This window comes from Gorilla gorilla, chromosome 13 (genome assembly GCF_029281585.2).
Source record: "Gorilla gorilla gorilla isolate KB3781 chromosome 13, NHGRI_mGorGor1-v2.1_pri, whole genome shotgun sequence".
Lineage (NCBI taxonomy): Eukaryota > Metazoa > Chordata > Mammalia > Primates > Hominidae > Gorilla > Gorilla gorilla.
This window is the reverse complement of record NC_073237.2, coordinates 87579757-87602357: the sequence shown is the minus strand read 5'-3', so window position 1 is coordinate 87602357 and position 22601 is coordinate 87579757. Positions and strand designations below refer to the sequence as shown.

Below are 22601 nucleotides of genomic sequence, written 5' to 3'. Positions count from 1 at the left end.
GTGAATATATAAGGGAATATTTTAGAGACGATAGCATTAGAACAAGGCTGAGCCTTCAGTTTGAGACAAGGACTGGATGCACAATGGGCCCTTTAACAACATAGGTTTGAACTGTGTGGGCCACTTACATGCAGATTTTCTTCCACCTCTGCCATTCCTGGGACAGTGAGACCAATCCCTCTTCTTCCTCCTCCTCAACCTACTCCACTTGAAGACAAGGATGAAGACCTCTATGATGATCCGCCCCCACTTGGTGAATAGTAAATATATTTTCTCTTTAATGATTTTCTTAATTATATTTTCTTCTTTCTAGCTTACTTTACTTTAAGAATACATTATATGACATATATAACATACGAAATATGTGTTAATTGGCTATTTATGTTATCAGTAAGGCCTCTGGTCAACAGCAAGCTATTACTGTAAAGTTTTGGGGGGAGTCGAAATGTATACGAGGATTTTTGACTGCATGAGAGTTGGTGCTCCTAACCCCTGCATTGTTCAAGGGTCAACTGTACTTCGAGGTACTACAATTTTAGTGATTAATTTGTCTTTCTTGTTGGTGCTTTATTGTGTGGGTTGATTTGTTTTCATGAATATGTATTGGTAAATAAAATAAAAGAGTTTTAAAAAAGGAAAGCCTAGGCTGGGTGCACTGGCTCACGCCTGTAATCCCAGCACTTTGGGAGGCCCAGGCGGGTGGATCATGAGGTTAGGAGTTCAAGACCAGCCTGGCCAAGATGATGAAACCCCATCTTTACTAAAAATACAAAAATTAGTTGTGTGTGGTGGTGGGCATTACTCAGGAGGCTGAGGCAGAGAATTGCTTGAACCTGGGAGGCGGCGGTTGCAGTGAGCCGAGATCGCGCCACTGCACTCCAGTCTGGGTGACAGAGCGAGACTTTGTCTCAAAAAAAGCCTGTGTTAACTGCACCCATTAGCTGTGTGCTCTTCAGCAAATAACTTACAAGGGGCCCTCCACCTTTCCCTCCTCATTCCCTCTGAAACTGCATTTGCAAAATTATAACAGTGAGAGAAATCTGACTTAGTTGATTGCATCTTGCTTCTGACCTCCAAGCTGTCCTTGGTCAAGGCAGCATGGGCCAAGGTAACTTTAGGAGGAATATAGTTTATAGTTTAACTTAAAAGCAAGGGTAAAAGTAAATCCCTCCATAAAACTAACCCCCTTCTTGCTCAGGGACCAAAAACCACCTTTGTAAGACTAATGAAGGATGACAAGATTAGAATTGTGGGAGAGGCCTGAACTCTGCCTAAATGATGGCATAATTTCTATAATCCCTTACTGCTCAGGGGTCATGTGGCCAGAGGTCACAAGATTTGTGACGTTCCCCAATTGCTCCTATGGATACATCACTATTGTAGAACCTAAGATTGGTTTTATCTGATTTTTTTTCAGACTGACTTCACCTGGACCCCTGACTCATAACTCAGCTGGTCCTGTGGTTCCACCCAGAGGTGGACTCAGTGCACAAGGATTGTTTTCCACCCCTTTATGATTTCCTCCCCAACTAATCAGCAGCACCCATTCCCTAGTCCCCCAGCCCACCGAATACTTGAGTGATAACTTCATTTCTCCTGCATGGGCCAGCCTTACATCAGTTAAACTCTTTCTCTATTGCAATGCCCTGGTCTCAGTGGATGGATTTCGTGCAGTGGGCAGGAAGAACCCATCAAGTGGTTACACTTTTACCTCAGTTCCCTCCAGGACTCAGGAACTCCTCTCTGGGCCATTGTAAAGATGAGAAATAATACACATACAGCCTGGAGCTCAGTGTTATTTGGGCAAGGCTGTGGGTAAATGTTTGTAGGTAAAAGATGGGAATCAGATCTACCCAGACAGCTCTTCATGCATGCACGCTGGGGAGACAGAAAACTCACCATCCAGGGAAGGCTTTCACCCATGTGATGACTTATTTTATGAGTCAATTTGAGTGGACCGTAAGGTGCTCAGATTAAACATTATTTGGGTGTGTCTGTGACAGTTTTCTGATGGGATTAGCATTTGAACCAGCAGACTTAGTGAAGCGGATGCCCTTCTCAATGTAGGTGGGCCTCATCCAACCCCTTGAGGGTCTGCACAAAACAAAAGACAGAGAACAGAGGAATTTGCTCTCTTTCCCCCTTACCTCCATGCTTGAGCTGGGACATCTCATTTCTTCTTCTTCTGCCCTGGGATTGGGATTTACATCATCTGTTCCCCTGGTTCTCAGGCTGTTGGAACAGGAGTGAATTGTAACACTGGCTTTCTTGGGTCTCCAGTTTGCAGATGGCAGATCTCAGGGCTTGTCAGCTTCCATAACTGTGTGAGCCAATTCCTCAGATAAATTTCTTCCTGTGTACATACCCTATTGGCTCTGTCTCTGGAGAAGCCTGTCTAATTCACATGTGGTGGGCAGGGATGGTTAGCTGGCTGAGCTCCTCCCTTTCCTCACTCCATGTTGTCCTGTGCTCTCCCTGGGCCATTGGGGTGACAGAGGGGAGGAAGGGAGGGAGGAGACGCAGTGGAGAGGATGGAGGAGGTTTGCTGGGGAGTGCAAGGGGGCAGTAAAGGGCAGCAAAGGGCAGCAAAAGGCAGCTGAGCTGTGTGGGAGGCAGGGAGTGGGAAAGCAAGATGGCGGCGGGAGGTTGAGGGATGTGGTGGGAGCTCAGTCCCCTTGTGTGGTTGGAGACTTGCAGAGCTGGCTTGATTATCCTCAAGTCCCCTTTGGTCCCTGGGCAGCAACACCCACGAAAAAGTGCTGATTTCCCCAGACCATGGTGCAGCTACCACCCACTGAACCAGGGTTGAAGCTTTTATACTCAAGGGAGAGTGGAAACTTCTAGAATAGGGAACAGCTTGGTGAGCAGGTAAATATGGGCAGGCAACATTTCCGAGAGTGGGTGTGCAGGTGGTGGGCAGTGGGGGGGAGGCACACTATTTTTTTTTCCCCAAAAGAACTAACTCATTCCTTAACTCATTCCTTAGAGAAAACTTCATGAAAACAGAAACAATGATGCTCCCAGAATCACAATCATATGTTGGATTTACTCACTTGAAGCTTCTCTCCAGATGTGGTTAAGGAAATATGACAAATAGACCTTGTTCTGATTTTTACTTTCTCTAAAGAAGTAATATAGCTGATGGATTTATGATGAGAAAGCCATTAACACCATGAGCTGGATTCATAGTGCTCCTTGTCTCTCAAAAAATTGAGATACTTTGAAATAATAGGTATGTTTCTTTAAGAACACATTCTAGAAATTCAGGGCAAGAAGACCCTGCATCTGAAAGAACACACAAGTGGACATTCTGTGTTCAGAGAGACGAGAAGTTCCTGCCCTGGGGGACTATTTGGGTACTCAGTGTTCATAATGATAAGATTCATTTAAAAGGCAAAAACCCACAAACTAAAATGCGGTCAAACTGTTGCAGAGAGTAGGGGTGACGTACAAGGTGAAGGAAACAGAAGTTTTGTGGTTTAATAGCTGGTTTCATGATGAGTTATGGTATTTCTTCAGAAAAACTCTGCAAGCAGTTACGTGGTGCTATTAGACAGCTTTGGGAACTAATTCAGTCATGGTTTTGTAACTCATCTTCAATGGTGCTTGTTTTTTTGTTTGTTTGTTTTTGGTTCGTCTTCACAGTCACAGCCCAATATTTTTGTTTGGAGGTGGGGAGGGAGTGGGTTCCAATTATCTGCTGCTGTGTAATAAACCATCCAAAATGCAGCAGCATAGAGCTACCATTTTATTATTCCAGTTCTTCAGATTGCCTGGGGTCAGCAGGATGGTTCTTCTGTTGACCTCCTTTGGGGTCTCTCCTATTGGCAATGACTGGTAATAGGGCTGAATCACCTGGCCCTGGGACTAGGAAATGGAACATGGACAGCTGAGCCTCTCTCTTTCTCCTTGTGGCCTCAGGACTTCTCCATGTAGTCTCTCCAACAGGTCGATGGTCTTTTAAAATCAGGGGTCAGCAAACTTTTCAGTACAAGACCAAATATTTTAGACTCTTTGACCATATAGTCTATGTCACAAGTACTCAACTCTACCATTGTAATGCAAAGGTAGCCATAAATGCCCATAAACAGATGGACATTGCTCTGCTACAATAAAGCTTTATTTACAAAAATAGACAGTGGGCTGGATTTGGCCCATGGGCCATAGTTTGCCAACCCCTGTCTTACATGTTGGTTCAGGACTCCCAAGAGCACAAGAACAAACATTGCCAAGCTCTACAGGTTAGGCCCAGAACAGGCACAGAGTCACCTGATACACTGTTGACTAAAGTGGGTCTCAGGCTTAGTCCAGACACAATGTTGGAAAGCAGGGAAGAAAGCATGTTTCTTCTGCCCTTTTAGGTTTAGTGACTGTGGCCTGCAAATTAAACTAACAAAGGACAGATTAACAGGAGAAAAAGTATACAAATTGTATCTGATGTTAATATCTTAATTTTTGGGCTGGGCATGGTGGCTCATGCCTGTAATCCCAGCACTTTGGGAGACTGAGGCAGGCAGATCACTTGAGGCCAGTAGTTTGAGATCAACCTGGCCAACATAGTGAAACCCCGTCTCTACTAAAAATACAAAATTAGCTGGGCATGGTGGTGCACACCTGTAATCCCAGCTACTCAGCAGGCTGAGGCAGGAGAATCGCTTGAAGCCCTGAGGTAGGAGAATCACTTGAAGCCAGGAGGCGAAGGTTGCAGTGAGCTGAGATCGTGCCCACTGCACTCCAAGCCTGGGCAAAAGAGCGAGAATCAGCCAGGCATGGTGGCTCATGCCTGTAATCCCAGCAGTTTGGGAGGCCAAGGTGGGCAGATGACCTGAGGTCAGGAGTTCGAGACCAGCCTGACCAACATGGAGAAACCTCGTCTGTACTTAAAAAATAATAATAATAATACAAAATGAGCCGGGCGTGGTGGCACATGCCTGTAATCCCAACTCCTTGGGAGGCTGAGGCAGGAGAATCGCTTGAACCCAGGAGGCGGAGGTTGCACTGAGCCAAGATTGCACCACTGCACTCCAGCCTGGGCAATAGAGGGAGATTCCATCTCAAAGAGTGAGAGTCTGTCTCAAAAACATTTTTTAAAAAATTTTTACATGTAAACAAGTATCTTACAGAAAGTGAAAACCCAAAGAAAGAGTTATGACTGAGAACTCATATACCATTTTAACAAAGACTATAAATTTGTGGCAAAATGACAAGGCAAAGACAAAGGATTTGAAATTCTAGTGGCGATAAACCATGGAATGTCAAATATGTGGGGGAAAACTAATGGAAGATAAGGTTTATTTAGTAAGTTTGTTTATGCAGATTGAAGCCAGTATCATGTCAAGGGATAAGCATTGTCTCCTCTTCCTGGCAGAGGGGGACCCCTTCACAAAGGGAAATTTATGCCCTCCTTTACACAGGTGGGAAAGAATAGAGAGATTTTCCTGCTTCTGCTGTTTCTCATTTGCCTTCAGCTCAAAATAATCCTTATGCCAAAGTGGTATATTCTGGGGTGGCATGCTCTGACTCCCTTCAGGGATTACTGCAGAAGGGCAGTTACAAGGATTTGGGGTTCTTGGGGCCATCTTTGGAGACACATGGCACAGGGGAGTGAGAGATGTAAGGTCACTCTTTGGTGTTTGATTTTAAGGAAACATTAGTGTATGCAAACTTTGTGTTTAAACCAAAGAGCAGAATTTATCATTTGAAATGAAAATTTTATAGCTACTAAAGTAAAAATAGGTGAGTTTTGTTATTTTCTGTTGAGTGCTACTCCACCAAGGTTAACAAAACGACTGAAGTGCAAGGATTTCGTGGTGGGAACGCTTGTCTCCTTTGCCTGCTTCCCTTCATTCGTTATTTTTGTATCTGGATACAGGAAACAGAAATGCTACACGACAATTACTCTCAGATGCAACGGTCTTTCGGACATCATGTTTTGCTGGGGTCAGATGGGGACCTTATTTTCTGTGTGTTCTGGTTCTCCTCTCTGATAAAGGGGTGTCCCTAGGGGCAGCTTTTAAAGGGCTGAGTGGCTTCAGGCACAGGCAGGGACCCTCCTGCTGGGGTGATCCCCTGGTGAGACAGAGCCCCTTTACTCTGGTCTGCACTGTGTTACAAACCTTGACTTCCCAAACTCAGGTTCTCCCACCTTAGTTCCAGCCACGAACCTGTTTCTATAATACAATGGATCATGTTACTGCCTTGTGGGAAAACCCCCGACTGCTCCTCCTGATCCTCCTGACTGACTGCAGTGGAAGCATCATCTATATTCCAGCTGAACCATCTTCCTGCCCACCCAGCACACACTGCCCAAGACCCTACTCTATAATCCCCCTGGACTCTTCAGTCTTCCCAAAAGAGTCCTGAACCTTCCTATCTTCTCATGTTTACTCAAAGCCTGAAATGCTTCCCCCATTTGAAGATGATTCTCCAAATCTCAACCTAAGTGCCGCTTTCTCCAGGAAGCCCTCCTTAGTTTCTTTTTAGTTGGATCAATTGTTCCTTCCTGAATGAACCCGAGAAGGAGAGAGAGAGAGAGGGAGAGAGAGAAAGCAGATTTTTACTATTTTACTGAAACATATCCTAGAAGCCCCATGAATACTTTCACATGTAAACTTAGAACACATTTACCTTTGCAGAGTGCAGAGAGTGCAAGAAAGTTTAACTGAAAACTGTGATAGTTTCTGCTTCTTGATGATTCATCTCTTGCATGGTGAGCAATTCTGTACCTGGTAGAAGTTGCTGAAGTATGTTCCCCAATTGCTTGTTCTCATTTCCACATAATGTGTGTGTGTGTGTGTGTGTGTGTGTGTGTGTGTGTGTGTGTGTGTGTGTGTGAATGCATTAACAAGTTAGCCAGTATATAAGTTTACATGCTGCTCTTCAATTTCTCCAAAACTTTCTTATGGATCATTTAAAAGCTCAATGATGTCCCTTCAATAGCTCAGCTGGTAGAGCAGAGGACTGTAGCTAATTCCTCATAAAATCTCAATGAGATTAAAAACAAGCAAGCAAGCAAGCAGGCAAACAAACAAACAAACAAACAGCCCAGAAAGGCAGATGCAAAGAAGCAGCTAAGCCTTCCCTGTGGCTATATGAATGGATGCTCAGGAGGGGCCTTTGCCTGGGGTTAGGGAGTACACAGGCTTCTTTTGTTAGTTTTTGCTTTTTCTGTAGTGAGGTTGGCAAAGCTGCCTCCTCTCCCAGCCTTGAGCTGGTGCCTGGGCCTAGGTGGGTGCTACCGAGGTGTAAAAGGAAGTTGGGGCTCTTGTGGACAGAGGGACCACCCACCCCAGGATTTGGAGTTAGGACAGGCTCTCCAGGTGAATTTGGGGGGCCTCATGGCAGCAAAGCGCTATGAGCTCAGGCACACTTGAGGGGCACTGGTGCAGGTGAAACAGAACAACCTGAGGATCTCAGCAGGAGGGACAACACGGAGCTGTCCCTGCACTTAGGGGCACAGCCTGCATGCAGGTCACTGTTCCTACACGGCTGCTGCCACTGTGGGCATGTCACAGTAAGCCGATCACTGTGACTTATGGATTTTGCAAAAGAGTAGGAGTTTATTCACGAGGCAGTCAAGTGAGGAGCGGGAGGACAGGTCTCAAATTTGCCTCTCTAAAAATAGGACGTGAGGGTACTTATGGGCTAGAAACCCAAGTGGTCTTGAGGTGAAGGGGCAGGTAATGGGAGTTCATGCAAGCCTGGTGGGGCTGCACGGTTCTTCACTGGACACATGCAGTAAAGGGTGGCACTAGCCTGATCTAAGGGTGGAGTTTTTAGCCCTCTGACATCAAAAAGTCACTCTTTGGACACCCACACAGGTTCAGCTGAAGGGCTGGTGGGCTCAATGAGCTTGAACTGGACAAGTACTGCCCACAGTTCCTGAAAAACAACTCTAAGTGCTGGTTACTATAGTGACCTATAGTCAGAGCCGGTGTAAGGAAGTCAGTGGGAGTTTAGTGAGTACTGCTCAGCTACGTGACGTTTAGCTATGCGGACTTTTAGATCAACTAGAAGTATGAGATGAAAAATAAGCAACTTAATCAAGTGAGCCCTCAGCTTCAGGCACATCCTCTTTCTTCCTCTCATTTCTGCATCTTCCCTTCTTTTGCCCAATTGGGCCCAGCCAGAGAACTCTGCCCCATCTGCTGTTTCACACTGTGAGGGCAGTGCACCAGGGTGCAAGGCCCTTGGTATGCGCAGGCTGAGCTGGTGGTTTGCGCACAGGCTGGGGCATTTTCCACAGTGTGGATTGGGACCCCTTAATGGGCATGGACTTAATTTAATAAGATGTGACTGACATTTTAAAAAATGAAATAAAAATAAATTTTAATGAAAGAGTGCATAATGCTAAGGTTTTTTTGTTTGTTTGTTTTGTTTTTTGTTTTTTTGTTTTTGTTTTTTTGAGATGGAGTCTCACTCTGTCGCTGAGGCTGGAGTGCAGTGGCGCGATCTCGGCTCACTGCAACCTCCTCCTGGTTCAAGCGATTCTCCTGCCTCAGCCTCCTGAGTAGCTGGGATTACAGGCATGTGCCACCATGCCCAGCTAAGTTTTGTATTTTTAGTAGAGACAGGGTTTCGCCATGTTGGCCAGGCTAATGCTAAGGTTTTTTTGTCCTTGCTTTTTTTCCTGCTTTCTCCATCATTGTACTTGTCAATGTTCATACTATGCAGTGCGTGCATACTGTATCCAAATGCATATTTCATCATGCACCTTGAGATGCTCTTTTCTTTCACTTTCTCTGATGTCACTATCTCTTGGGTTTCTTCTTCCTAGTTCATACAATCAGTAAGTTTTTATTTCTCATTTACTCCTGAAATGCTGGGTTCTCAGGGCTCCTTGCTTTGCCTCGTGATCCTGGTGATGAGAGCTGATGATCTCCACCTTCCTCTTGCCCCAGGCCTGCCTTTCTCAGGAGGGCTAGACCTGCAGGTCCAGCAGCCACATGGTGTCCCTTGGATGCCCCCCGGGGCTGACCCTGGGCCCCATCTCCGTCCTGCCATCCTGCTTCCCTCCTGGGTTCTCCGTCAAGTTGCCTAAGCCTAAATCTAGGCTCTTCCATCTCCATTAATGTGCCTCATTCAACTATTCACCAGATGTCATCATTGCTACTGCCTTGGTAGCAACCACCTCTCCTGTCCAACCCCAACCCCACCCCAGCTTGGGCCAACATCATGTCTTAAGAGATGCCAGTGGTGGCCACACTAATGTCTGTCCTCCAGCCTCTTTTCCCCCCACCACACTGCAGAATGCTGAGAGGTTCAGAGTGTGCTGCCCCAAAATATGCTACTCTGGCTTAAGGATTATTTTGAGCTGAAAGCAATGTAAAACAACAACGCAGGACAAACCCTCTTTCCTCCTTTTCTCTACCAAGAAGAGCAGGGAGATTCTTAATCATGGGAGACAACTCTAGACTCATCAGGCTGGGATGACACCAAAGGAATCTATATCACAAATCTTTCAAACTAGTCCTTATCATCCCCTAGCTTCCCCCTATGTTTGTCTTCCTACAATTTGCTGTCCTTAGAAGCTCACAGTCCTTTTCTTTGGTCTTATCACTTCTCTACAAATTTATTATTCTTTGTTAAGATGCTATGTAATGCTGAATTGTAACCACCCATTTGAGTTACTCATGGCTAAGTGATCCCACATGTGAGCAAAATGCACATTAACAAACTATTTTCCCTTGCTAATCCAACGGCTCCAGCCAATGAAACTAAGATGAGTAGAAAATAAATCTTTTTTTTCCTGCTCCAAACAAATGTGACTCTGATCAGGATTGTAAGTGGGTGCTAGAACCATTTGCGTAAGTGATGCAGAACTGACGGTCCCTTGGTGCCAAAGAATCACACCCTCAGTATTGTCATTTGCAAAGGGGGTGTTCCTTTATGGTGCATGGATCTTGGGGTCCCCATATTGTCCACATGATCAAGTTAGCATCACTAAGAATAGGGCAGCCTACATTCTGTGGCCCCTGAAGTGAAGAGACACAGAGGCTATAGCGTCATCTATGAAGTGGTCTGGACAAAAATGCTTAATCTGAATTGCACGAAGACTCCAGAGTTCCTTTCAGTTTACAAGCAATACAGGGGCTAAAGAAAATAACCAAAGGGCACTGCAAGAAACAGTCAGACAAATCCAGAATATGGGGCATTCTTAAGACAACTGACCCAAACTGTTCAGAAAGCCAATGTCATGGGGAAAAAAGCTTGGTTCTAAACTGCAAGGGACTCAAGAGACCTGATATCCACATGTAATGGGTGAATATAGATGGCATCCTACCAACACACACACCTCCCAACTCTAAAGGACATTCTGGGAACAACTGGGGAGACTTGGACATGGACTGGGTATTGAATGTTAGTAGGGAATTGTCGTCAGTTTCTTTAGTTGTTATAGGCTGTGTGGGAGAGTGCTCTTCAGCAATGCATGTTGAGTGTGTAGGAGTAAATTATAATGATGCCTGCTCCTTACTTCAAATGATTCAGTAAACAAACAAATGAAAATGCTCACAGAAACAAATGCAGCACAATTAAAGAGTTGTAGAATCTAGGTTGGAGTGTCTTTGGGTATTGATTGTATTATTTTTCCAAATTTTTTCTGTATATTTGGAGTTTTATAATGACAAAATGATAGGGAAAAAATAAAATGCAAAACTAAGCCTGCTACTCCTAGGACTGAAAACCTTCAAAAGCCTTGGGGTAAGTCCAGAGTCTCAGCCTGCCTGGCTGGCCCTGCTGCCTGGCTCTCCCTGGCCCCTTCCTGCCTCTCATGGCTCACCATGGCCACCTCTGCCTGGGGCAGTGGGTGTGGTGGGTGCTCCACCTCTTCTGGACTTTTGCCTTCATCATTTCTCTGCTTAGAAGGCCAGCCTGCATTCACACTTCGGCCCTGAATGAGGAGCCCCTTGTATATACTCCCACAGCTTGTACTCATCACAACCCATTAGGCATTTCATTCAGTAGACTGCAAACTGTTGAGGGGAAAATATTGTGTCCCCAGTGCCTAATACATGTTTGGTGTATAGTAGGTGTCAATGCATGTACCTCAAGAGTGGGCCACTTTTGTGCACTTTGCTGTAGTCTGGGAAAATATGGAACTCAAAGTCTATATTTCTGGACACTGTAAAGAGTTGAGCAGGCCATGACATCAGTTGGTGCTGCCAAAGCTTCTGGAGCCGGGAGAGCTGAGCAACTGGCATCCTCTGGAAGTTATTTAGGCTCCTGGTCTTCCTTTGGTTTAGACAGAACAAGTCTGAATGGGGAAGGATGACTGAATACTTTCAGATGCCTCTGACCCGTCTGAGATTGAGGGTGGGGCCCGCGTCCAGGCTTAGTGCAACTCTGGGATATTACTTGTATTGCTGAGTAGAAGACAGTTGCAGACAATTTTTTTTTTTTTTTCTGAGATGGAGTCTCACTCTGTTGCCCAGGCTGGAGTGGTATGATCTTGGCTCACTGCAACCTCCACCTCCCGGGTTCAAGCAATTCTCCTGCCTCAGCCTCCAGAGTAGCTGGGACTACAGGAGCATGCCACCACACCTGGCTAATGTTTTTGTATTTTTAGTGGAGATGGGGTTTCACCATGTTGACCAGGCTGGTCTTGAACTCCTGACCTCAAGTGATCCGCCATCTTTGGCCTCCCAAAGTGCTGGGATTACAGGGATCAGCCACTGCACCTGGGCTGCAGACAATTTTTATTTGCCATGCTGGATGGATGGACGGATGGATGGATGGATGGATGGATGGATGGATGGATGGATGGTTGGATGGATGGATACAGGTATAGACATGCTGCTGAGTATATTAATGCTGGATATTTTGCTTCCTATAAAATGAAATAATGTCTTACTTACTAATTTATGTCCCAGCCCTCCAAATGCCTGAAAATTAACTCTGAGTTCCTTTGCCAGAAATAGCCACCCTGTGATGGATTCAGGGTTCAGGCATAACGGGGCGAGTCTCATCTTGAGGCAAGCTCACAAATGAAGTTTTCCAGAGAAAATTATTTTGCTCAGATACCATTTCATCATGACATAGGCTTGGGCATCTCCCAAAAGTTTAGGATTTATGTGGCTCAAGAATGAAGTCATTGTATTTGGGGCTGTGTTTACTGTTGCTTTTTGTTCAGAATCCTTTCTTCTGAGGTGTGAATGGTCAGACTTGTAGGGATAATGAAGTTGGAGATTCTCGGATATCTTAGATAACCATCTGAGGCTTAGTGAATATATGTGCACTGAGAGATATCTGATAGAAAGCATCCAGCCATCAGCCCAGGAATAACAATGTAAGAAGCACTGATTCCACAGTCTCCCTAGTTGTAGTAGATGGAGCTATAAGACAGGTAACTAACTATGGGCCAGACAAGTCTTCATCTGGGGTCCCTTGACCGGCACCACTTTGACCCATCTCAGAATAATGACAAGAGTAGGGATAGAGGGGAAAGTGAGGAGTCAGGAGCTTAAATCTTTCTCCTTGTTACTGTGGACAGCAACAAGGAGAGACAGAGGGAGGTTCCCAGCAGGTGGCAGGGATTTCAAAGGAGCTACGGCGGGTTGTGGGGGGCGGGTTAGGTAGGAAGAAGGAGAAATAGTGGAAGGTGCGGTGGTTAGACTATAGTAACCCGCCATTTAATCAAACATGAATCTAGGTATTTTGTAGATGATAGATATGGCTAACCTCTATAATCGGTTGAGTTTAAGTAAAGGAGCTTGCCTGCAATAATATGGGTAGGTCTCATCCAGTCTGGAGAATGGCCTTAAGAGCCAAAATCTGAGGTTTCCTGAAGATGGAGAAATTCTGTCTCAAGACACCAGAATGAACTCCTGCCTGAGTCTCCAACCTGCTGGCCTGTAATGAAGATCAGAATATGCCATGCCAAAATATGACATTTGGCATAGGAATTATTTTTAGCTGAATGCAGCTGAGAAAAAGCAGACACAGAAAGAGCTCTCTGCCTTCCTCCTTTCTGCCTAAAAGCAGGGGATAAATTTCCCTTGTGAAAGTGCCCTACCCTGACCTCCTGTCTTCAGTCCCCTATCAGAAAGAGGAGAACAACCCTTATCAGCAGAGATGGGGATGGCAATGACATGAGGCAGCATAAGCAAACCTTACAAAATCATCCTTATGCACCATTAGTTTCCCGCATATATTTTCTCTCTCTCTCTCTTTTTTTTTTTTTTTTTTTGAGACTAAGTCTCACTCTGTTGCCCAGGCTGGAGTGCAATGGCATGATCTGGGCTCACTGCAACCTCTGCCTCCCGGGTTCAAGCGATTCTCCTGCCTCAGCCTCCTGAGTAGCTGGGATTACAGGCGCATGCCATCACGCCTGGCTAATTTTTGTATTTTTAGTAGAGAAGGGGTTTCACCATATTGGTCAGGCTGGTCTCAAACTCCTGACCTCGTGATCCACCTGCCTTGGCCTCCCAAAGTGCTGGGATTACAGGCGTGAGCCACTGCGCCTGGCCGGTTCCCCCATATATTTATCTTCCCATAATTTACTGCCCCTCAAAGCCCCAAACACCTTTTCCTTTAGCTAGTCACTTCACAATTTATCATATTTTGTTTAAATGGTATATAAACCCTGAGACAAACCACTTCTTTGGGGTTTCACTTCTTTTCTGTGGAGCCCTCCCATGCACATAACATTGAAAATAAAAGTTGTGTGTCTTTTCTCCTGGTAGTCTGTCTTTTGTCAGTTTAATTCACAGGCTCTCAGCACAGACCCTAAGTGCATAGAGGAAAAGTTTTTTTTTTGCTCTCCTATACCTGCCCTACAGATTTTATACTTGCCAGCTCTCATAATCATGTGAGCCAATTCCATGAAGTATGTATTTTAATATATATCTAGGATATATTCACGTGTGTGTGCGTGCATGTGTCTCAAAGTATTTTCTCAGCATCTTTCAAGACAGCTTTGCTAGGCATCTGGTCAGAGGCTGGAAAAGTGACCGTAACAGGGCATTGAATTGTTCAAGAAGAGCATTGCATGTATTTTCTCATTTGCGTTTTAAACCTGTCAGCATGTGCCCTTCTAATAAACATCTTGAAACTGTCCGTCCGTGTCCTCTGTGTGTGTGTGTGTGTGTGTGTGTGTGTTTGCATGTGTGTTTCCATCTGCGTCTGAGTAGACATGCAAGATGTTACACAGTAACTGCTCAATGAAATGCTTGCAAGTTTTCTGATCTATCTAGGCTACATTGCTGAGGAAGTCATCCTACTGTCTATAAGCTCTTTTATTTATTTATTTATTTATTTATTTATTTATTTATTTATTTACTTACTTACTTACTTACTTACTTTTTTGAGACTGAGTCTCACTCTGTCGCCCAGGCGGGAGTGCAGTGGTCTCGGCTCACTGCAACCTCCACCTCCTGGGTTGAAGCAATTCTTCTGCCTCAGCCTCCCAAGTAGCTGGAATTATAGGTGCCCGCCACCATGCCTGGGTAATTTTTGTATTTTTAGAGTAATATTTTGTATTTGTACAGGTGGGGTTTCACCATGTTGGCCAGGCTGGTCTTGAGCTCCTGACCTCAAGTGATCCACCCGCCTTAGCCTCTCAAAATGCCAGGATTACAGGTGTGAGCCACTATACCTAGCCTATAAACTCTTATTCATCATCATTATTATTATTATTGTGATTATTTTTGCAGGGAAGTGTGACATTTAAAAATATTTATTTTCTTGCTTTCTTGTTAAATACAGAACAACTCATGCAAAGAAAACTTAGTTGAATAAATTGCTTTTGTTCAGTAGCTGGTGAAAAAGAGCTTCTTCAATTTCTGAAAAGTATTGGGTAAATGAAATTAACTAGGTGCCATATGAATCTTATTCATTTATTTATTTTTTGAGAGGCAGTCTTGCTGTGTTGCCCAGGCTGGAGTGCAGTGGTGAGATCTCGGCTTGCTGCAACCTCCACCTCTTGGGTTCAAATGGTTCTCCTGCCTCAGCCTCCCGAGTAGCTGGGATCACAGGCATGCATCACCATGCCCAGCTAACTTTTTTTTTTTTTTTTTGTATTTTTAGTAGGAACATTTCAATATGCTGGCCAGGCTGGTCTCAAACTCCTGATCTCAGGTGATTCACCTGCCTCGGCTTCCCAGAGTGCTGGGATTACAGGCATGAGCCACGGTGCCCAGCTATGAATCTTTTCTTTTGGGGAAAAGTTATTCATTAAATTCCCTAATAGCCTGACATAAATGAAGCTCTGAACATTGTAGAGGAGTGTTGCAAAAGCAAATGCCATATATTACACACCGCAGAAAGCAAAATTAGGGCAGACCTTGGGAGCTATGAATGTAGCAAGTTTTTATAACTTAAAAAATATAGATAACCACTGTTCATTAAAAAATTAAAACTCTAGAAAAATCCAGAAATAAAAATAGAAATCAATCATCAATGTGATCAACATATTGATGTTTTTTCTTTCTACCCCCAGATGATTTTTCCAGTGCTTGATAATTTTAAAGTAAAAACTATGTAAATATGTAGGAAAAAAACAACTCCTTGAAAAAAATATCTGGGACCTGCTAACAATCAAGAGCAACAGAGTGCTCCAGCTGGAGGGCCTGGGGGGCGGGGGTCAGAAGTAGTATGCTCACACACACACACACGCACACACACATGCATGTATGACATGGACAGACAGTTTCAAGATGTTTATTCGAAGGGCACATGATGACAGGTTTAAAAGGCAAATGAGTAAATGCTAGCCTTAAAAGCAAGTGCAGAACTTCATGTCTACAATGGGACCATTCACCAGTACTGTTTACGCAAACGCATGATTCACCTACCCAGGATTGACTCAGGAATAAAAATTAATTATCCCAAAGTGAGTAGGCATCCAAAAAGGCTTTTTGAGCCACTGAGTCATTGTCACTAAAAGTCCATGTTCTGCCCTTTGCCGTACTGAGAACATGGCAGTAAGGGACAGAGAGAAAGATGGCAAAAAAAAAAAAAAAAGGAAACCTCTCAAGGATGAATAACAAAGGGTGGTGCAGGGGCGAGAAGACCCCATCAAGGGCCTGAGCACCTCTTCACAAAAAGAGAAGGGAAGGGGAGGCAGGAGGGGGAGATTCAGTTAGGAGTATCCTCTCTAAGAATGTAGAAATGGTTGGGCACAGTGGCTCACACCTGTAATCCCAGCACTTTGGGAGGCCGAGGCAGGTAGATCATCTGAGGTCAGGAGTTTGAGACTAGCCTGACCAACATGGAAAAATCCTATCTCTACTAAAAATACAAAATTAGCCGGGCATGGTGGCGCATGCCTGTAATCCCAGCTACTCGGGAGGCTGAGGCAGGAGAATCGCGTGAACCCAGGAGACGGAGGTTGCAGTGAGCCGAGATTGTGCCACTGCACTCCAGCCTGGGCAACAAGAGCGAAACTCCGTCTCAAAGAAAAGAAAAAAAGTGTAGAAACTATGTGAAACATTTTGAAGAATTTGCATCTCAAAATTTTATTTGTTTTCTTCTGTGTCTTATTCTACACAATTTTATTGAGATATAGCTAACATACCATGCAATTTACCTGCTTAAAGTGTACAATTCATTGTTTTTTTTAGTATATTTACAAGCTTGTGCAACCATTACTGCAATCTAATCTCAGATTTTTGTCCCTTCAAAAAGAAACTTCGTATCTGTTGCATTAGCATTTTCCATCCCACCCCAAGCCCTTTGCAACTGCTAGTGTGGTTTTTGGCTTTATAGATTTGCCTATTCTGGACAGTTCATATAAATAAACCATACAGCGTGTGCCCTTTGGGTCTGACTTTTTCATTTAGTGTATGTTTTCAAGGTATATTCATGTTTAGCATGTGACAATATTTCATTTCATTTCATTATCAAGTAATGCCCATTGAATGGATATATCACATCTTAAAAATCTGTCAGTTGATGGAGATTTGAATTGTTCCTACTTTTTGGCTATTATGAATAACACTGCCATGGACATTTGCTTATAAGTTTCTGTGTGGACATATATTTTCTTTTCTCTTGAGTAGATGCCTAGGAGTAAAATTTCTAGGTCATATAGCAACTCTACATTTAACATTTGAAGGAACTGCCAAATTGTTTTCCAATATATCTGCACCATTTTACATTCCTCCAAGCAATATACGAAGATTCCAACTTCTCCACATCCTTGCCAACACTTGTTATTTTTGTTACAGCCATCCCAGTGGGTGTGAAGTGGTATTTCATTGTGTTTTTGAATTGCATTTCCCCAATGTCTAACGATGTTAAACATCTTTTCATGAGCATATTGGATGTTTATATATCTTCTTTGGACAAAAACCTACCAAATCCTTTGCTCATTTTTAAATTGGATTTTTGTTTATTGTTGAGTTATCGGTTTCTTTAAATATATTCTAGATACACATCATATGTGTTTCTCAAATACAGGATCATGTCCCATTCTGTGGGTTGTGGGTTGTCTTTTTATTTCCTTGTTGGTATTGCTTGCAGCACAAAAGTTGTTAATAGATCAAGTCCAATTTATCTTTTACTTTTGGTGTTGCATCTAAGAAACTACTGCCTAACCCAAGGTCCTGAAGACTTACTCCTATATTTTCTTCAGAGTGTTGTGGTTTAGCTCTTACATTTGTGCCCATGATCCATTTTGAGTTAATTTTTGTAAGTGTTGTGAAGTAGGAAGTCCAACTTCATTCTTTTCAGAGGGGTTATCTAGTTGTGCCAGCACCATTTGTTGAAAAGACTGTGCTTTCCCCCACTGAGTTGTCTTGATGCCCTTGTTGAAAACCAATTGACCATAAATGTAGGGTTCATTTCTGGACTCTTAATTCTGTTCTGTTAAACAATATCACTATCTTTCTGCCAGTACATGCTTTCTTGGTTACCATAGCTTTTTACTAAGTTATGAAATATTAAAGATTGTTTTGGTGATTGAAGTTTTGGCTGTAGTTTAAGAAACAGATATAGAACAATCAAATGAGCATGTTTTTCACAATTAGAGAATTAAGCAGCAATATTTCCCAAGGATATGAGATTCAGGTGATATGGTTTGGCTGTATCTCCATCCAACTCTCATCTTGAATTCCCACATGTTGTGGGAGTGACCTGGTGGGAGGTAATTGAATCATGAGGGCAAGTCTTTCCCATGCTGTTCTCATGATAGAGAATATGTCTCATGAGATCCGATGGTTTTTAAAAAGGAGTTCCCCTGCATAAGTTCTCTCTGTCTGCCACCATCCATGTAAGATGTGACTTGCTCCTCCTTGCCTTCGCCATGTTTGTGAGGCTTCCCCAGCCACGTGGAACTGTAAGTCCAATTAAACCTCTTTCTTTCATAAATTGCCCAGTCTTGGGCATGTCTTTATCAAGAATGTGAAAATGGACTAATACAAGTGGGTTACTGTCTGTGTTTTCACACCAGCAGCCTCCATGGGGCAGGCTCTGTGCTGGGCATTGGAGATAAACCTGATGTATAAATTCCACATAATCACCCAGGGCTCAGGGTGTGGTGACTGCCCTCAGGTCCCACAGCTGAGACCCGGCAGAGCCAGACGTGGAAGTCCGTCTGTCTGACTCCATCCTCTATGCTGTTATTACTTATTTTCCAATAAACTAATACCCACCTGCAGGCAGCATGGGGAGAGGAAAAGCACACTGCTCCCACTCAAACAGTTAAACATTTTTTCTTGTTGTGGTAAAACATACATAACAGGACACCTATGATTTTAATCATTTTAAGTGTACTAATCAGTGGCATTAAGTACATTCACACTGTTGTGTAACTATCCACCATCATCCATCTCTACAACTTTTCATTTCTCAAACTGAAACTCTGTTCCCATTAAACACTAACTCCTCACTCTCCCCTAGCCCCTGGCAACCCCCACTCTACTTTCTGTCTCTGTGAGTCTGACTACTCTAGGGACCTTATATAAGTGGAATCATATAGCACTTGTCCTATTGCGACTGGCTTATTTCTTTTTTCTTCTTTGTTTTTTAGATGGAGTCTCGCTCTGTTGCCCAGGCTGGAGTGCAGTGGCACGATCTCAGCTCACCACAACTTCTGCCTCCTGAGTTCAAGCGATTCTCCTGCCTCAGCCTCCCAGGTAGCTGGGACTACAGGTGTGTGCCACCATGCCTGGCTACTAATTTTTGTATTTTTAGTAGAGATGGGCTTTCACTATGTTGGCCAGGCTTGTCTTGAACTCCTGACTTCAGGTGATCTGCCTGCCTCGGCCTTCCAACATGCTGGGATTACAGGCATGAGCCACTGCGCCCGGCCTTCAACTGGCTTATTTCAGTTAGCATAATGTCCTCAGGGTTCATCCATGTTATAGCATGTGTCAGCACTTCTTTCCTTTCCAAGGCTGAGTACGATTCAACAATACATAAATATAAATATATATACACTATATATATATGTACACACACACACACACACACACACACACACACACACACACACCACATTTTGTCCACGTGTCCACTGATGAACTCTTGGGTTCTTTCCACCTTCTGCTTCTTGCAAATAGTGCTGCTACGAACATGGGTGTACAAATATCAGTTCAAGTCCTGCTTTCAATTTTTGGGAAATATACTCAGAAGTCGAATTGCTGGATCATGTGAGAATTCTATGTTTAATTTTTTGACAAATGTTCACACAGCTTTAAAATGCTACTTTAAGAAACATGTTCGGAGCAGGCAATATTTTCTTTTGACTATGCACAAGAGGGGAAATTTTTGTCATCCAGAGATTGACATTTTTTCTTTTTAAAACAATAAAATTGTCATTCAAAAGCAAACCTGGTGAATAAGGTAGAGGGTGACTTTGAGAGTTGATTTGTGGCAAACATTTAGATGTGAGATTTACTTTTTGTGAAGTGCCTTCCAGTTAAGTGAGCAATATTTACTCTGTAGGGACTGATCATTCCAATACAAATGTTCACCAGAGGCAAGAGTAAGAAATACTTAAGAACCAGAATAATATCTCCCTCAGGGGCTTTTAGGAGACTAGAATGAGAGGTTCGTAAAATTCACCTAGCACAGCACTTGGCACAGAGCAGGCACTCTGCAAACGCTAGCTCCTTTTCTATCTTATTCCAGAGTAGAAGAGATGCAGGCCTGGGAACTGGCAGGTAGAAACCTGTTTTGTTAAAGGAAACAGGCCCAGATGCCACAGGCAGTCACGAGGCTCTTTAATCCAGGTTAGATGTCAAAGGTCATGCAGCAGAGACGGTTCCATGATAAATTGTCTATATGTGTAAGACAATTTGTTAAAACCCAATAGCAATGATTACATTTGGCAACAAAATACTGTTTCCCTCCTTAAAACCCAATAGCAGGCCGGGCGCGGTGGCTCACGCTTGTAAACCCAGCACTTTGGGAGGCCGAGGCAGGCGGATCACGAGGTCAGGAGATCGAGACCACGGTGAAACCCCGTCTCTACTAAAAATAAAAAAAATTAGCCGGGCGTGGTGGCGGGTGCCTGTAGTCCCAGTTACTCGGAGAGGCTGAGGCAGGAGAATGGCGTGAACCTGGGAGGCGGAGCTTGCAGTGAGCCGAGATTGCGCCACTGCACTCCAGCCCGGGCGACAGAGCGAGACTCCGTCCCCCCCAAAAAAAAAAAACAAACCAATAGCAAGTATTACATTTGGCAACAAAATCCTCCTTCCCTCTCTTCCTTCCTTCCTTCATCCTTTATGAATAATACTTACTATTATAGATACTTATTGAAAGTTTACTATGTGTATTAGTCTGTCTTCATGCTGCTGATAACGACATAAGAGACTGAGTAATTTATAAAGAAAAAGAGGTTTAATGGACTCTCAGTTCCACGTGGCTGGGGAGGCCTCAGAATCACGGCGGAAGGCAAAAGACACGCCTTACATGGTGGCAGGTAAGAGGGAATGAGAGCCAAGTGAAAAAAGGAAACCCCTTATAAGACCATCAGATCTTGTGAGACTTATTCACTACCAGGAGAACACTATGAGGGAAAACTGCCCCCATGATTCAATCATCTCCCACCAGGTCCCTCCCACATTATATGGGAATTATGGGAGCTACAATGCAAGATGAGATTTGGGTGGGGACACAGCCAATCCATATCACTATGTGCCAAGCTTAGGATACAATATTGAAAAACCAAACAAAAATTTTCACCTTTATGGAGCCTTATGTGTAGTGAACTAAACATCAGAAATAACAGAAAATTTGATTTTATATTTGCAGATGATGTGATTACATATTTAGAAAACCTCAGGGCTTTTGCCAAAATAAATAATAGAATTAGAATATTTTAAGAGGTAGCTGGAAACAAAATCAACAGTATCTTCTCTTTTTCAGTAGTAACTAGTTTTCTCATGGGAGTGAGATTAAAACATCTCCCCAAACCTAAAATCCCTAGAAAATAAATTTTACCAAAAAGGTTCAAGACATACTCAGAGAAAGGTATAAATCTCTGTGTAGGATGTAGATCAATTCTTGAGTAAATAGAGAGCAATTCCATACTTCTGGAGGGGAATATTTAAGTCTTAAAAATGTGAATAGTTGAAAAAATATATATATATTATACAAAACTGAAGTTTGTACTTATACATTTTGAAGATATTTAACATACTGAAAACATTAATAAATTGTATATCTTTATTTTACACATGTGATGCAATATGAAATATAATGCCAATAAAATGTATTTGAGTTGAGCGGAAATTATTTTAAATTTCTTAAAGAAAAATAAATGAGTAAGAATTGCCAAGAAAACTTTAGAAAAGAAACGTGGTATTGGGCAGCCTGCTCTACTTAATAGTAAAACTTATTATACTCTAAAGCTACTGTAATCAGAGTAGAATGGGTAGGAAAAAAATGAAAGAGGTCCATAGACCAGAAATAGGTCCAAATATATATGGGATTTTAATATCTTTTCTTTTCTTTCTCTTTCTTTCTTTTTTCTTTCTTTCCTTTTTCTTTTCTTTCTTCCTTTCTTTCCTTCCTTCCTTTCTTCCTTCCTTCCTTGCGTCCTTCCTTCCTTTTTCTTTCTCTTTCTTTCTTTTTCTTTCTCTTTCTCTCTTTCTTTCCCTTCCTTCTCCCTTCGCTCCCTTTCCTTTCTTCTCCCTTTCCCTCCCCTCCCCTCTCCTCCCCTCCCCTCTCCTCCCCTCCGCTCTCCTCCTCTCCCCTCCCCTCCCCTCCCTTCCCCTTCCTTTCCCTTCCCTTCCTTCTACACAGTTTTGCTCTATCACCTAAGCTGGAGTGCAGTGGTATAATCCTGGCACACTGCAACCTCCGCCTCCTGGGTTCAAGTGATTCTCGTGCCTCACCTTCCTGAGTAGCTGGAATTGCAGGTGCACACCACCACGCCTGCCTAATTTTTGTATTTTCAGTAGAGATGGGGTTTCGCCATGTTGGCCAGGCTGGTCTTGAACTCCTGGCCTTAAGTGATCCACCTGCCTCAGCTTCCCAAAGTGCTGGGATTACAAGCATGAGTTACCTTACCTGGCTGGGAATTTAATATATGTTAAAGCAACATTTTAATTGAGTGAGACACAGTCGGCCCTGCAAAAAATCCTTGCCGAATGAATGAAGGCTTGTGAGAGTTTGAGGGAAAAAAAAAAGGCTCTCCATGCATTGCTAGTGGGAAT

General features: G+C 43.4%; 1 long non-coding RNA gene across 1 annotated transcript in view; it reads left to right on the top strand.

Moving 5' to 3' along the window:
- Positions 1–22601, top strand: part of LOC129524509 (uncharacterized) — an 85890-nt gene that overhangs the window by 8746 nt on the left and 54543 nt on the right. The window lies entirely within an intron of this gene.